Source organism: Apodemus sylvaticus, chromosome 11, assembly GCF_947179515.1.
Source record: "Apodemus sylvaticus chromosome 11, mApoSyl1.1, whole genome shotgun sequence".
NCBI classification, from domain to species: Eukaryota; Metazoa; Chordata; class Mammalia; order Rodentia; family Muridae; genus Apodemus; species Apodemus sylvaticus.
In genome coordinates this window covers 67,068,060-67,084,616 of record NC_067482.1, presented here as the reverse complement: position 1 = coordinate 67,084,616, position 16,557 = coordinate 67,068,060, and the positions used below count along the sequence as shown (strand labels likewise).

General features: G+C 42.9%; 1 long non-coding RNA gene across 1 annotated transcript; it reads left to right on the top strand.

Moving 5' to 3' along the window:
• Positions 1 to 951: 951 nt before the first annotated feature.
• LOC127696460 (uncharacterized) lies at positions 952 to 2,379 on the top strand. The gene is made up of 4 exons (XR_007980228.1): positions 952 to 1,068; positions 1,170 to 1,295; positions 1,937 to 2,057; positions 2,238 to 2,379. It is a non-coding gene; the product is annotated as an uncharacterized LOC127696460 (long non-coding RNA).
• The last annotated feature ends 14,178 nt before the right edge of the window (positions 2,380 to 16,557 follow it).

Sequence of the window (16,557 nt, the reverse complement as noted above, 5' to 3'; positions counted from 1 at the left end):
CATCGAAGCTGAAAGCACTCGTTTCCTGTCCGGAAAGGTTTGCAGACCGGCAGCCTAAAAGAAGCAGGTTAGTCAGTCCTGTCCCGTTTACTACATAGGGAAGCAAGAGCTCCCTCTGACACTTCCTCCCTCTCAGCCAACACACAGACAATTATCATCCTTCCTTTCAATACCCTCAGTTCCCCTCCCATGGCTGGAACAAGTAATATCTCAGGACTTGGGGAGCGCCCTTCCCCCCATGCTGATCATCAGGAAATCCTCCTTAGTCCTTAAGGTGATGTTGTGATCAGCTGTATTTCTTCAGAAACAGACCCTATGACAGACCGTAAGTCCGTTCAGGGAATGAATTGCTCAGAGCTGGAAGCCGGTACAGACCATGCAGCATTTACCACAAAATACTTGAACCTACTCCTGTTGAAAAGTTCTGTAGGCAATGTGAATCACACCTAACAGTTGTTGTCCTCAGACAGGAAGCGGTTGAGAGAGAAGGCCAGAGGACCTGCCACCTGGGCATCTGCTTGTCTGTGGGGGTGTCTAATTTGAGAACATGGGTGAGGTAAACTAAAAAAAAAAAATAGATCCTTTATAGAAAGCTTTTCACAAACCAATTGCTAATAAGGAAGGTAGGTTCTAAAATACACTAGTCTTCGTAATTTAAGGTACACAATCAAGAGTGACTAAAGGGGACTTTACAGAGCACAGAAACTTGTGCTTTCTACTACACAAACCTCTGAAAATTATAGTGTTTGAGCAAACAGTGAAGTGCCAACTGAATACTTCAAATCACATTCAGACTTAGCAAGTGATTTGCATTAAGTCAAGTGTTTTTAGAATTCCATTTTGGGACATTGGTTCTAGAAGCACAAGAATTTGCATCAAGACCCACGGGAGTTATTCCAATGCCGTGAAGTGTGTTGAATACTACTAGTAGGGCTTGTATTAGCAGAAAAATCCTCTTGGAATTTAAAATTATTAAAAAATGTTTGCACTTTTGTTGAGTGTCTCTTCCAATTATGCAGATTGACAATTATGGTGTTTCAGAGGAGAGATGTTCCCCAAGAGGCTCAGGTATTTAAACAATTACTCCACAGTTGGTGGCTGTAATTGGGGAAGTCACACAGGGCCCTGTAAGAGGTGTCTACACCTTTTATTTTCCTCTGTGTTCTCAGGGTTTCTGGGGTTACAGTAGAAGCAGGAATACTGAGCAGAAGAAAGCTGCTTTCAGTGTGCTGTGAATGCTAGTAAGAAACAACACTTGCTCCAAAGGGAAATGCTCTTCCGTAGATCTCCCAACTGTGAGTAATTTTATAAGCTTGCCCAGTGACAGGAAACACAAGCTATTTCTCAGTGGCCCATTGTTATTGTATAGTATAAATAAATAGATCTATTTAGATTACATCCGGTGGTTTTTAATGTTATTTTTTAAAAGCTAACATGTACATACATTTAAAAGATAAAAATTATTATAAAAACATACTTCATTTATCTTTATCCCTTTTCTGTGGCTATAGAAAAATACCATGTTTTATGGGACATATGGGGAGGGGGGATCCTGGAAAGGGGAAATCATTTGGAATGTAAACAAAGAATATAGAAAATAAAAATATTTAAAAAACAAAAAAAAGGAAAAAAGAAAAATACCATGTTATCTCATCACTCAAAAGGCTCAGGCAAGAGGATTGTTGCAAGTTGTAAGACAACTTTAGCTACAGAACATGTTCCAAAATAGTCTGTGTTACTGATTACTCCATTATAAACATAAAAATGAGAAAAAAAACCTAGCATATCAAAAGAATAATAATTTATCTTGCTCATACTTCTGGTGACTGGGACAGTGTCACTGTCTGGTGAACTTCTGTTCTGTGTCATGACAAAGCAGAAGGGACAAACCAGTAGACACAGAGAGGAATCAAGGTCTGTTCCTCTCTTTTATCAGGAGCACCCTGGACAGTAACTCATTCCCACAGTAACAGCAGCCACTGGCTCCTGCCTGGTGGCAGAACCTCCATGACATCACCACAGGCTGAAAGTCTCACTCCATCCTGTTTCAGCAGCAGGTAAGTTGAGTTGGGGAGGCTACAGTCGGACAGGAATCTCACTTTCATTACCTCTTCTGATCTGCACCAGACACTCCAGTTACCACTTGTTTAGAGATTCATATGGGCCTATCAGGGGTTTCTCTGTGAACATAGAAGCAGATATGAACACACATGATTGCTCTTTACCTTTTCCTACAGAGAGAAGAAGCAATTCACATTAATGAATTTTAGAGATTATTCTGCATTGACATGAATATTTCCTACAATATTTATGTCAAGGGCCATACAACTCTCCATTGGCTATCAATAAATGGGACTACTTCATTGTGAACAATAAATTCCAAAGAGAAAAAATTAAATAGTGAGTTGAGTCACTGTTGAGGGCTGTACACCAGCTGCAATCACTACTGAGGACTACATACCACTCAAGATGAGTATCTCCACTGTTTAAGCAAGTCTGTGTGACCTTTTGTGTGTACTCTGTCAATCTGTACTATTACTACTATCATTATTGTTGTTATTATTATTGTTATAACTAGACACCCTACTCCATGGAAGGTGCTTTCTTAATCATGCCAAAGACTGAGTTTTTCTGTGTGTGATGCCTGCCCATTCTTTTTCACAATGCTCAGTTACTGGGGTTCAGGACACATCACCCTTAAATGTGATCATTGGAGATCAAAATATGCTACCTCAAATTCTACTTTGCATATTTGCTACTACCTCATGAGAACCTGCAGATGCAGTAGCAGCTCTGACCAGCTTTCCTTTTGTAAACATACACATTTGAAAAGGAAGTGTACAAGGGCAAGCTTTCCGTGTCAAGTAGAGGACAATGCCCAGATTAATCTTTCTTTCTGGGAGACTTACTTGCAAGATAGGCATACTTCCTCCCCAGCCCTACCGTATCTTGGGTAACTGCCCACTTCTAAGAAGTCTCAACCCCCATCCCTTTCGGTAATGAGGATGTGTTGCATAATTTTTTTTTTTTTAGATCAGGTTTCTTTGTGTAATAGCCCTGGCTGTCCTGGAACTAGCTCTGTAGACCAGAGTAGCCTAGAAGTCACAAGATCTGCCTGTCTGCCTCTGCCTCTGCCTCTGCCTCTGCCTCTGCCTCTGCCTCTGCCTCTGCCTCTGCCTCTGCCTCTGCCTCTGCCTCTGCCTCTGCCTCCCAAGTGCTGAGATAGATTAAAGGTATGTGCTACCACTGCCTAGCATTTTCTATAAACTTTAACCATTTGCTCTTTCTTCAAGTTATATTTTCCCCCCAGGGACCTCCAGATATCCTGCACATTTAAATGTAGCTCTCCCCCTTTTTAATCTGTTTGTGTCCATTTAGTTTATAGTCCAGCCAAAGAGCCCACAGTGTGAAGGGTAGCCACCCTACCACCATTAGCTTCATGCATCCCTTTGGGCTCAGGGTCAATCACCAATGGGTTTCACTGCTCTAGGTCAGTGATGATTACATTCAAGCTCTTGAGATCATGGGATCTCTGCAATAAAAAGGGCAGGCATGTTTGTGAAACTCCCCAGTGGCAAGAATGAAGGCAGCTGAAAAATGTCTACTTTTCAGTTGTCCCTTATCTGAGGGAGGCAGGCCTAGCTAGTGGTCTTGAACCTGCACTGGCACAGATAAGGAAGGGGCTTGGGATTATGGGAAGTGAGCATGGCAGCAGAGAAGTTCAGGAAGGGAGGACAATCCCTCAGAAGCATGTGCTGCTTCTGGATTCACTGGGTTGTGAGCAGTGATGAGCTTATAATGGGATTTGAAATGAAGTCTGTACATACATTCATGAATATAAAGACATTATGCTCTCAGCCCATAATTTACCAAGTTATGAACTGGAGAGATGGCTCAGCAGTTAAGAGCACCGACTGTTCTTCTAAGGTCCTGAGTTCAAATGCCAGCAACCACATGGTGGCTCACAACCATTCATAATGAGATCTAACACCCTCTTCTGATGTGCCTGAAGACAGCTACAGTGTACTTACATATAACAATAAATAAATTATTTTTTAAAATTACTAAGTTATTAATGTTCCACATCTCTGTTCTCCTCTGCCTTTCAGCCTCTGAAATTACACGTAGGGCCCCTCAAACTGCTTCTCTTATCATGGCTTTTGGATGAGGAAGATCCCCCTGCCTTCAAAGGAAGACAAAAGCTTATTCCTTCAGGAAGTTCTGATAATGTGTATGTGTGTCCATGGGGCACACATATGTGGTGCTGAAAATTGAATCAGCACTTCTACATGATAAGCAGGCACTCTATCACTAAGCTATACATCCAGACCAAGAAGTTTACTCAAATCTATGCACTTATATATGTGTGTATATGCATGTAAACTTTTCTCTGTTCTCTCTTCACACACACACACACACACACACACACACACACACACACACACATACACACACCCACCCATACAACACGTGCACACACAAATAAGCATGAGTTGTCTTGGGATCTGTCTTAGTTAGGGTTTCCATTGCTGTGAAGAGACACCATGACCAAGACATTTTTGGGGGCTGGCTTACAGGTTTAGAGGTTCAGTCCATTATCATCAAGGCAGGAAGCCTGGCAGCATGCAGGCTGGTGTGGCGCTGGAGAAGGCGCCTGAGATGAGAGTTCTACATCTCTGTCCAAAGGCAAACTTGGAAAACTGTCTCCCAAGCAGCTAGAAGGAGGATCTCAAAGTCAATCCCCAGAGTGGCACCACTAAAGTTCTCCAACAAGGCCACATCTCCCAATAGTACCACTCTCTATGGGCCAAGCGTATGCAAACTTCCAGAGGGTCCTTTGGAGAAAAATGGTAGTTTTTTTCTCTGTTACTTGTAATGTTATACATCTCTCATTTTTCTTGTGCTTGTGGGAATTAGACCCAAGGCCTTGCATACACTAGACAAGCCCTCATCACTAAGCTATACACCCAGCATTGCCTATCTATTTTTAAAAGTTTATTCTATTATAAAATACTTAACAGACAACGACTGGATGTACTCGAGATGTGCCGTGTGCTAACTCAGCGGCAATGTGTAGTGATTGTCAAAATCAAATCGTTAGGGAGCATGCATGTGAACACCGTGTTCAACACACAGTCAGATTAGAAGTCAGAGTCGACTCCTTTTGACTGACATTCCCAGCTTTCCGCCCCCGGCTCTCAATAGCCCAGTCCCATTCTCTGCCTCAATGTTTTTTGGATTCCTCACGAGAGAACTTAAAGTATTTACCTGGCATATCTTTCTTACATAATGTCCTCTGTGTTCATTTGTGCTAGTACAAACAGCAGAATTTCCTCCTTTTTGTGGCTGAATGACACTCCATTGTAGACCTTCCTCCATTTCTCTAGCCATTCACTCCCTGACGTCCATCTCAGTCAAGCTTCTTGACAATAGTGAAGAACGCTGCAGGGGCTGTGGGGCTGGTCACCCATGATTTTGGAAAAGCAATGTATTACACTGCTGTATGGCAAAGCATATGCAATAAGTAAATGAACATTCGAAAAATCAAAGAACATTTCTGTGTGTTCTCCCCGTGTTTCCAGACAGGTTCTTATGTAGTTCAAGCTAGTCCCAAACTTATTATCCAGGATGACCTTGAACTCCTGATCCTCCTGTCTCTACCTTCCTAGTGTTGACATTGCAGGTGTGCACCAGCACATCCAGCTGTATGCGGCACTGGGAATCCAAGCCAGATTTTATGAGCCATGGGACAGGCATTCTGTCAATAGTGCTCTACTTCCCAACCTCTGTCTTTTAGATTCTGTGGCCTTCCTTCCTTCCTTCCTTCCTTCCTTCCTTCCTTCCTTCCTTCCTTCCTTCCTTCCTTCCTCCCTCCCTCCCCCTCCCCTTCTTTCTTTCTTTCTTTCTTTCTTTCTTTCTTTCTTTCTTTCTTTCTTTCTTTCTTCCTTTCTTCCTTTCTTCCTTTCTTCCTTTCTTCCTTTCTTCCTTTCTTCCTTTCTTCCTTTCTTCCTTTCTTCCTTTCTTCCTTCCTTTCTTCCTTTCTTCCTTTCTTTCTTCCTTTCTTCCTTTCTTCCTTTCTTCCTTTCTTCCTTTCTTCCTTTCTTCCTTTCTTCCTTCCTTCCTTCCTTCCTTCCTTCCTTCCTTTCTTTCTTTCTTTCTTTCTTTCTTTCTTTCTTTCTTTCTTTCTTTCTTTCTTTCTTTCTTTCTTTCTTTCTTTCTTTCTTCTTTTTCCTTTTGGTTCTGAGACTGGGGTTCTTTGCTTAGCCCTAGCTCTCCTGAAACCAGCTCTATAGAAGCAAGCTGCCCCTCAGACTCACAGAGATCCTGCTGCCTCTGCCTCCCGAGTGCTGAGATTAAAGATGTATGCCACCACTGCCCAGCTTGACTCTTAGATTCTCCACCATTTCTTTGTTCTGTGTTGGAGATTAGACTCAGGCTTAGCAGGCAGGTGCTCCACTGACACTGAGCCTTACGCTCTAGTAAATAACGTGCCTTAAACAGTCAAGATATGTCTTTTTTTCTGGATAATTTTTAGGGGTTTTGAACATTTTAAAATTCCCAATTCCTTTTAATTTTTGTCCTTTTTTTCTTCTAAAAACAAAATTATATTTTTGTTAAAATTAGAGAATTATTGTAAGACAACTACAAGGAATCAGTTGCTGGATGTTATGTTATATTTAGGGTGTAATTACGGTACAACCAAAGATTGGGAATATCCAAAAACAAGATGATCATCAAATTGATAACTACATGGGACCATTTGTAATTAAAAGTTCTAGTTATAATTCTCTACTCTTTAAGTGAAGGACACCTAGAGAGAAAGTATATCATTTATAATATTAACTCAGAACCCTAATACATAAATTTTAAGAAAGTATGTGGTTTATAGCAAAATATTAACATTATTATTATTTATTAACATTATCTATTATCTATTTCTGAATAATGAACGTTACATAATTTTTTCTTCATCGTTTTTTTTCGGTTATATACCCAAGGAAAAAAGTATCTGCAGAGCCAGCCCTTATTTAAGAAAGTGTATCTTTCTAAAATATAAGTTTGAGCTTTACTTAGGCTATTAATTCCTTGATAAAATAAGCAGGATTTTATAATTAATTAGGTTGGTAAAATTTTAGTCTGAAGGAAAGAAAATAACCTAGATGTCTTTCAGTAGATGAATGGAAAATAAACTATGACATAATCTTAACAATGGAATATTACTCAGTCCTAAAAAAGGACTGCACTCTTCGGTCATAAAAAGCCCATTTGAAAGAGGTCTGTTTAAAAAGGTGACCAACTGAAGATGTTGGGATAGCCCGTAGCTGAGAGTATTGACTGTTCTTCCTGAGGACTGGGTTGAAGAAGTCCTAGCACTCACTTGGTGGCTAACTCACTGAAACTCCAGTTCCAAGGGAATCTGAAGTCCTCTTCTGGCTTCTGTGAGTAGTAGGCATGTAAGTGGTACACAGACAGACAAGTAGACAAAACATTCAGACTCATGAAGGAAAGCAAATAAAACATTTGAAAAGGTAACCTATTGTACAATTCCAGTTATAATATTCCAGAAAAAAGAAGATTATTAAGAAAAACAATGGTTACTTGAGTTGAGAAGGAACTGCATAATTAGGAGGGGTGCAAACCTCCGTGAAAACCCATAGAATGTCGGGCAACAGGACTGGGCCCGTGTGTGAACAGTAGACAGGACTTATACTGTACTCATGACATCTCGTTAACATGTGGAGTCACTTCTGTTTTCTGGTTTTAGTGACTTCTCTCGCTGTTTTGACAGAATACTTGTCAAAAACCACTAAAGCAAGGAAAGGTCGATTTGGGTTCATGGTTTGTGAAGGGATCTGGTCAATCACGGAGGGAAGTAGGGGAGCCGGCCTGTGGGGCTGTTCTCTCTCTCCATTCAGTCCAGAGAATGGGAGGGACAGACGGCAGTTTTCAATCTTTTATTTTTCCTCCCTTTCTTCTCTTTACACTCAATTCCAGATTCCATCCTGGCTACGATGGTGCTACCCACACAGACTGAGGCTCCCTAACTCCTCTAAATCTTTCTGGAAACTTTCAGGAGTACATCCAGACCTCTGTCTCTTAGATAATTCTAATTTCAGTTACACTGATAATGAATATTAATCAACCTAGTGGGGGACGATAAATGGGTGTGGGTGGGGGGTACGTGAGTGTGGGGAGCATGGGTGTAGGTGTGCGGATGGGTTGGGTGCATGGGTGGGGGTGGGGATGTGCTTGGGTGGAGGTGGAGGTGTATGGTGGAGGGAGGAGGGAAGGTGTGTGAATTCTATTTCTGTTGGGCATGGTGAGCTTAGCTCAACGCCCCCAGCTGAGCTGTTTGCACAGGTTTCCTGAGAGCGGAACATCCTGCGGCTTAACTTTGATTCCTGTTTTCATGCCGGGTGTGGAAGGGACTTCCCAGGTGCCTGACCTATGGCTGTGATTGTCTTTTCCTCTTGGTCTTCCTGGCCTCTCGTAGATACTGCTGGTCCCTCAGTAAAGCTTTGGCATTCTCCTCACCAGAATGACCCGAGTCTGTGTCCTCTGTTAATCCCCCAGGCCTACGCCCAACACTTGGTACTGTGGCAGTGTGGGCGCTGTCATATTTCCTGCTCACTTTTGCTACGGATGTAAAGCCTGCCATGAGAAGGAAGTTCACTGTTGAAATGAAACAGCTGAAAGTCAGTGAATGATAGTCAGGGTCAAAGTCTTCAAATGGGTTTCACTTGGGGACTTTCTCTTTTTTTTTTCTTCTTTGGTTTGGTTTTGAATTCGCTTCCAATAATGCTGAACTGAGAGGGCATTATTCAGAGTCCTTCGGCGAGTCCAGAATTCTCAAGCTAGGATATCTGACCTTTAGCCTTTTGGGGTTGAATATAAGAATAGAAACCATAAATACCCCTAGAAATGAAGTAAACATCTTATAAAAGTTCTGTTGAGAAAATAAAAAAGGAAAACATTGGTATTCTAGGTGGGCTGACGATGCATGGACAGTAGATAATGTGCAGACTTAGCACTTGGGTGACAAAAGGGTTCATTTGACTACCTCAGTGAGGCTGCTCTTTATGTAGTCAGCATCAGCGCGCCCTTTGCTAGTGTCCATTTTTCCACACGGGACTCTTCTCTCGTCCAACCCACAGTCCACCTGGGCTCCACTTCCAAGATCAGGCTATAGGAGCTGCTCAAATTTAAGGTGCACACCGGCGATTGACTGAGCGATAGGCTCCGAAGTGGGTTCAAAGGTAATGCTAGGGTTTTAACTGCTACAATGGGGCGCCAGGTGTGCGCATGGGTGTGTGACCTCACAGTGTTCTGCTACAAGGCGATATAGTGAGGAAGAGCAGACACCTGTGTCCATCCTACAGGCTTAAATCCTAGTATCCCTGCTCTGCCAGCGACCCGTAAATCAGTCTTTCTCTCACAGTAGTCTGAGTCACTGTGTTTTGAACTGTGTTATAGAACTGAAGGAGTTAACATTTATATCCCTAACTTGGGCACGGAATGTGCTTTCCTTCCTCGGTATTTCTCAGTTCAGCAAGTGATTTCTGTATCACCAGGGCTGCTCACCCCATCGCTATCCTCCCTGCTGCGTAAGCCCGGAACACCCCTGCCTCTGACACCACTGTCTCCAGTCCTTGTAGCCACACCTAGAATTTAATTACATCTGCCGCAGCAAACCCATTTCTAAACACCAGCATCTTTTGCCTGGATCCAGGTGCCACAGACTTTTAAGCGATTTAGCTACTTCTGCTTCTGGGCTCCTTTGTGTTGCTTTCCAGCAAGGACTCTAATAAAATCCAAGTCTGTAGGTGTAACTTTTCTATACATACATGTCTGCTTGCCCCCCCCCCCCCCGCCCCCACTGCCAACACACAGTCAGCGGCATCCCTGTTCTTACACACGTGCACACACCTGGAGCCTCATTGTAGCAACTAAAATCCTAGAGTTACCTTTGACCTAAGTTCTGAGCCTACCGCTCAGTCCCTGCTCTTTTCTTCCAGAATCCTGGCACCAGGGGCCTCTGGTCATCCTTTGATGCTCCTTGAGCAGATCCGGCTTACTTCCGCCTTAATAAGACCTTTTGCCTGCTATCTATATGTCTGTGTTATGTGGCTACATTGCCTTCTTCAGATAATAACCTTCCCCAAGAGACCCTCCTCAGTCCTCTAGGCCCATTGCAACCTTTCAGTTCTAGATCCATCCCGTTTAGTCAGTCTTCTGGCCTTCAACACCGCTTTGCCTGTGTTATAGATTACTTAGATACAATATGTATCTATGTAGATAGAATATGTGTCTATTCTATATCTGTCTCCATTAGACAGCAAGGCTATTTTTAGCTTTTGGATACGTGGTACTTAAAAACAGTTCATAAGACATAAACACTCAATAAATATTTAATGAGTAAGTGGGTGATTGAGGAAATATAAGAAAAAAACATTGCAGTGTTGTATGATATGTGTTAATGGTTTGCAGTACCTTTAGATACCCGTTACTTTCTAGTCCCTGGGGACATAACTGAAACAGACTGCTTTGGTGTCCTGCCACAGGCTGGTGGAGGTAGAGAAACTGCCAGAAATGCAGGGGTGGAGTTGGAGGGATGGCTCAGTGATTAAACCCATTCACTCTTCTAGAGGACCTGGGTTCGATTCCCAGCACCCACATAGGTCACAGGCATCTGAAGCTCTAGTTCCAGGGCATGTGATACTGTTCTCTGGCCTCCCCAGGCACTGCCAACACACACATGCAGGCAAAGCACACAAGTGCATAGACTAAGAATAAGCACAGCTTTTAAGGAGTTCAAAATCCTTTCATTTTGCCTTGGATCCAGACAAGAGACAATGATGTCTCGAACTGCCTCACCTCTAGCACCAAATTCCGGCTGCTAGAATAGACAATTTTCAGGCCACCTATAGGGTGGGCATGAAAACATATGACAAGGATTTGCCACTCACAAGTGAAGACTTATAAAACTTGTGTCTGAGGGGTCACCTGAAGGTTCAGGAGAGCAAGCACCTGGGGAGAGGATGTGGTGAGAAAGGGGAGCTGAGCTGACACTGGATTACTTAGGGTGAGGTTAGTACTTGCCGAGGAAGTGGCTGCATTGGCTTTGGTGCTGAGCTTTATGCTTATCAAATAAACAGGCAGCCTGCGGGGAGCAGGAGGCTCCAGTGGATTGGGAATATTGGCATTGTGACAAGTCCTGTTTACTCCTGTTTCATAGAAAACCTGGGGTGGGGGGAATGGAATCTGGGATGTGGGGCCTTGCTCAGGATGTAGGAGAGACATGTGGTTCTTCTTCTCTTGAATCAGCAAGAAATAAAAGCCCAGGCTGGGACCTGGGCTGGCAGTAAGGAGCCTTTCCCAGTGCTTTGTGAAGTGCCTCTTCCTGGTCCTCCCAAGTCAAGGATACACAAACCATACTGAAGAGACAGACTCCTACCAAGACCAATAGATCATCCCTGTGCTTTCCCAGGTCACCAAAGTCTCCTTACAGCTACCAGTGAAGAATGTCCCCAGCAGTGTCTACTTTGTACCGTAAATCCTCTTCAAGGACACACCTTAGCTTATCCAGAACATGTCATTTGCAAAATGTTTTTGAAATGGCGTTGTTGTTCACAGGTGCTTGACACACAAAGATGCTAGCAATCATTGTTGAAGGAGAAAAAGAGGACAATTACCTAGTTGACTGTAGCGCCTCCATCTTCTCTCTCCATTACTCTGCTTTCTTCTTAGCAGATGAGCAGCAGGTGCTTGTCATTCAATGGGTTTCAGCAGGAGAGCACGAGGAAGAAGTTAGATTTATGGTCTAGTGCTCAGCCCAATGCCCTGAGCTGGGCAGTAAGAGAGGGATTCCTTCTATAGGCATTGCCCGGTGCCAGCCTCCTGCTGGACATTGCCTTGGTACAGGGGTGGGCATGACGTACTTGTGATAGTTGATGGACCAAGGCGAGCATTGTCCTAGAGGAGGAGAGCTGCAGGGGCAGGGCGGAGGAGAGGCTCCACCCATTCCTGGAGACTCGACCTAGGAGGTGCATCTGCTTCATGGGTGATTTTACAGCAAGCCTGAAAAGTGAAAAGGCTGTGCAGGGAGAGCACTCACATTCAGGGAGCTTCTGAAGAGTGAACCTAGGTTCTTGTGTTACAGAGAAGAGATGCGCCTGGTCATTTCCTTCCTTTTCTTCTTCCAACCTCTCCCTCCACCATCCCACTCTGTACTCAATTCATGGCCTCTTTTTATTATTATTATTTCTTTATTACTATTGTTGTTATTGTTTTACACACACACACACACACAGATACATATGTAAGTACAACCTGCTGAGATGGTTTAGTATTTCTTATATGATCCATTTGTATTGTACAGCCAAGTAGGGAGTTTCTCCATGGGGAAAATTAATTCTCTCTCTCCCAGTAGTCATTAGTTGCCTATTGTTCTTTGTCTAGGGGTAGAGCCCCATGAGATTTCCTCCTTCCATGACAGCATGTCTATCAGCGTTGTCGCTGGTCTGGTCTTGTTTAGGCAGCCATATTGTTACCGTATCGTGGGTATTTGTTTCCCTGTCATTTCTACGAGACACGATTTCATGACAGACTTCACAGCCCTCAGGCTTCATAACTACCTTTGAACCTACCAAAGATTAAACAACAACAAAAGTTAAACAGGAAGATATAGAAAATGTTAATAGGAATTGTGTATGTCCTTCAAGAGTAGCTCCTCTGGCCCACTCCAGAGGGACTCCAGATCCACAAGACTGTGTTTGGATACCCAGCTCCTTTGTCTACATACCTCGCTTGCTATTCACAGCCCAATGTCTTCTCTAAGCTTCCCTTAAAGCTGCTCAGACATCCTCTGGCTCTGGCATCCCTCTTACCAGCCACATAGCTGCTGCAATATCTGAGCTCACCCTTCCAGCTTGTGTTGGAGGGAGTCCCTCCCAAAGGAATTCTACAAAGCCCAAAGATTCTTTTAATTTCATTGTACAGAAGAGGAATGCGTGCTTGAGAGCAGATTCATGCTCTTCTGGAAATGCCAAGCCCTCCTACCTGACCACAAAGCCTCTGCTTTTCCCTGTGTGCTGCAAGATCAAGGGCTCTTCATTTCTGTGCTCTCAGCACCTAACATAGTGCCTTGCACGCGATGGGTCCTCAATATCTGTCAAATAAATGAACGAATGAATGAATACACTATGCTTTGAGTCTCAGTATGTTAACTATGTCCCAATAAGTACATAATCACAGGACTTTGTCCTTTTTAGGTGTGTAGATTCTCTCGTGTCAGCCCTACTTTCATCTGATTAGACATTGTATGGTAACGATTTCTCAAAAGAAAGATGTAGGGAACCAGCTCCCTAGTCACATTGTAGCAGTATGTTACGGTTGGAAGAGATGGGCAGCTTTGATGCAGATGTAGTTTTCTTCTCTAAGTACATATCAATGTCAGATACGGTAGCTGGGCACCTTTTAGAAAGATAAAATGCAAATGGGGAGAGCTCACGAACCAAGTGACTGCAGAAGTCAAGGTTGCAAGCTCCGTTTTGGATTCATTTTCTCCTGGGTTTGATATATTCACCAGAAAGAGAAACTAAAAGCCCAAGGTTCCTCAAGCCACTGAAGATCAATAACAAGCAATGAAGACAGGGAAAAGAGCAGGTTTACTCATATGAGCGCCGGGAAATCTAAGGTCTAGACCCACTGTGCCACTTGGTACCATGTTTTTGGCTGGTGATATCTTTCCAAAGTAACCAGGTAACCAATAGGACATGGCATGCTATTCTTTTTGTGACATAATGAAGATCTGTCTATGTATGTGTGTATGCATGTGTATATGATTATATATGAGTAAATGTATATATGTAAATATGTGTCTTATTTGTTCATTAACATAAGAGGAAAACAGGGAATGAAAAGGTCAAATTTTATATTTACATTTTGCTCCATGTGTATTTATCATGTTTATTGTCAAAAGCAAATACTTAGAGCTAGATAGAATAGTGCTTGAAAGAATCTGAATTGTGTACCAGATCCTACCTTGGGTGGCTCACAACCTCTTATAACTTCAGCTTCAGGGAATCTGATGTTCATGACCTCCACAGGCTCTTGAACACACCTTGTAGGCTCACACATATACATATAAACAAAACAATAAACATGTCTTTGAAAAAATTAACTTAGTACTTTTTTAAAAGGGATGGTTGTGGGAATGTATGCAGGTATGGTCTTATTTGAGAAGGAAGGAGGCTTGTTACACAGTAACTGATTTTGAACTTTGCACCTATAGACAACATGAAAGGAGACACAGGGCAAAGGGATAAAAGTGGGAGAATGGCACAGGGTCAGAGATAAACGAGGCAAACTGCAGGCAAAGCAGGAGCAGCATCTCATGTGCCATTTTCAAGTCTACAGTTCAGATGTGACATGTGTAGCCGTCCACTCCTCAGAAAGTCTGGGTACAGGAAGCAAACTGGGGGAGCTGTGCATCCATTTGTCTGACAGGCACTTAAGGACTCCAAGTCAAATTTCAGAATATAAAGAGGAAAAAAAATCAATCGTTACCAACCACACCCTTAGCAAATACCCAGCCTTGTGGGAAAGAAGCCTAGAAGAAACTCTCCTAAGTTGTATTTGGTGGCTAGGTCGTTTATTTCCAAACCTGTGAGATCTGCCTTGTCTCAGGACATCTGCTGGCATCTGTGGTGTTCAGCCAGGAGAGGGTGCAACTTGGAGGCCTGCTGTGATGGTTAATATCAACTCTAGAATCATCTAGAAGACGTGTCACTGGAATGTTTGTGGGGGATTTTCTAGATTGGAATAAATGAAGTAGAAAGACCCACCTTAAATATGCATAGATATGATAACTATCCATACCTAATATGTATAATATGGATAAATATCCCAACCATGGGTTAGGATCCTAGTCTAAGTACAAAGACTATGAATTGAACGATAGTTCTAACTGTTGCCTCATGCTCCCTCTGTATCCTCTCTGCCATGGAGGACAAGACTACTGTTGAGTTTGACCTGTGAAGTCACGGAAGGATAAATGTCTCCTGCTCTTCCCATCCTGCAGTCCCACTAGAATCATGGCAGTAATATCTTGTGTCTTTTCAGTTTTCCATCTTCCTTTTGTGCTGGAGGATTTAGGAGTCATGGTCTATTATTTAACTGTATCCTTGCTCAAATTTCAGTGTGGTGTTAAGTTTACCCTGTGTTAAGGATAACAGGATTTCTTGAAGACTCCCACAATTCTTAGGTCTAAGCCCTAACCTCCGTGTCTCAAAAGGCAACTGTATTTGGAGATAACCCAGTTACCTGTAGAGTGATTAAAATGAGACCATGGAGGGAGGGAAGGGTCAAATGCATCAGCCGGTGTTTCCATAGGGACTGGAAATTAGATTGCAGACTGTTACAGAGAGACCTGCTCAGCGAATAAAGACATAGAGAAGGGCAGTCTGAAAGCTGAGTGGACAGGACCCAGAAGGAACCACCCAGGCAAAAACCTTGATCTCAAACGTCCAGCCTCCAGTAGTACAAGACTTTTTGTTTGTTTGTTTGGTTTTTGGTTTGTTTGTTTTTGTTTTTGTTTTGTTTTGTTTTGTTTTGTTTTTGCTTAAGATATCCAGTGTGTGGTACTCAGTTACAGCATCTCCAGCAGACAGACTGACTGAGCTTTGACCTTTTTCTGGTTTGGGTTTTTTTTTTTCCTTGTCTAAGCAGAGGGTGTGGTTGGACAAACACTGTTTCACTAACTGGCCTTCCCTTGAACTTTTGACCATTTAATGACACACTGAGGACTTGTCTACTCCCCAGCCTGATTAGCAGTCTCTGTCAGTGCTCCACACTGTTCTCCACAGGAGCTTTCTCTTTTTACTTCATGAAAGAAGCAATCAGGAGAGAATATCATTTAGTACCAAATCCTCTAAAGCCTCACACCCTCCTCCCCCCACCCCCAGCCATATTCTCCACCTCTTTGTGCTGAGGAGCTGGAGCTCCCTCCCACATCCCCACCATGCCACAGATTCCTCTCTTGCATTTGTCAAGCTTACTGTGAGTCAGCTTGTCAGCCTCCAAAAGTTCTGTGAGGAGTCTGATCTCGGAAGGGGATGCTGTCTCCTGAATCACAGGCTATTGTTACAGTCTCATTATTGAGAAAAAAGTATCCAACATGACAACTGAAGAGAAGTTTTCACTTTGGTTCAAGTTTTAGTGGATTTGGTCCATACTCTCTTGGCTTCATGTTTTTGGGTAGAACATTATATAATATAGGAGAATAGTGCACACCATGGCCAACCAGAAGGCAGAGAACTGGACGGGAAGTTACCAAGGATAACACAACATCAAAGACTTTTAACCAGTGACCAAAGTCCTCCATCTTGGCCCCTCCTCCTAAATGTATAAACCTTCCAAAATAGTTCCCAAGCCTGAGGTCCAAGAGTTCAAAATCACGATCCTATAGAGAATTTTACATATCCAAATCATAATGCTCAGGGTCTTCCAATTGCATCCTTATTTCTCTGTTTCTTTTGACATTAAAAAACAAAACAA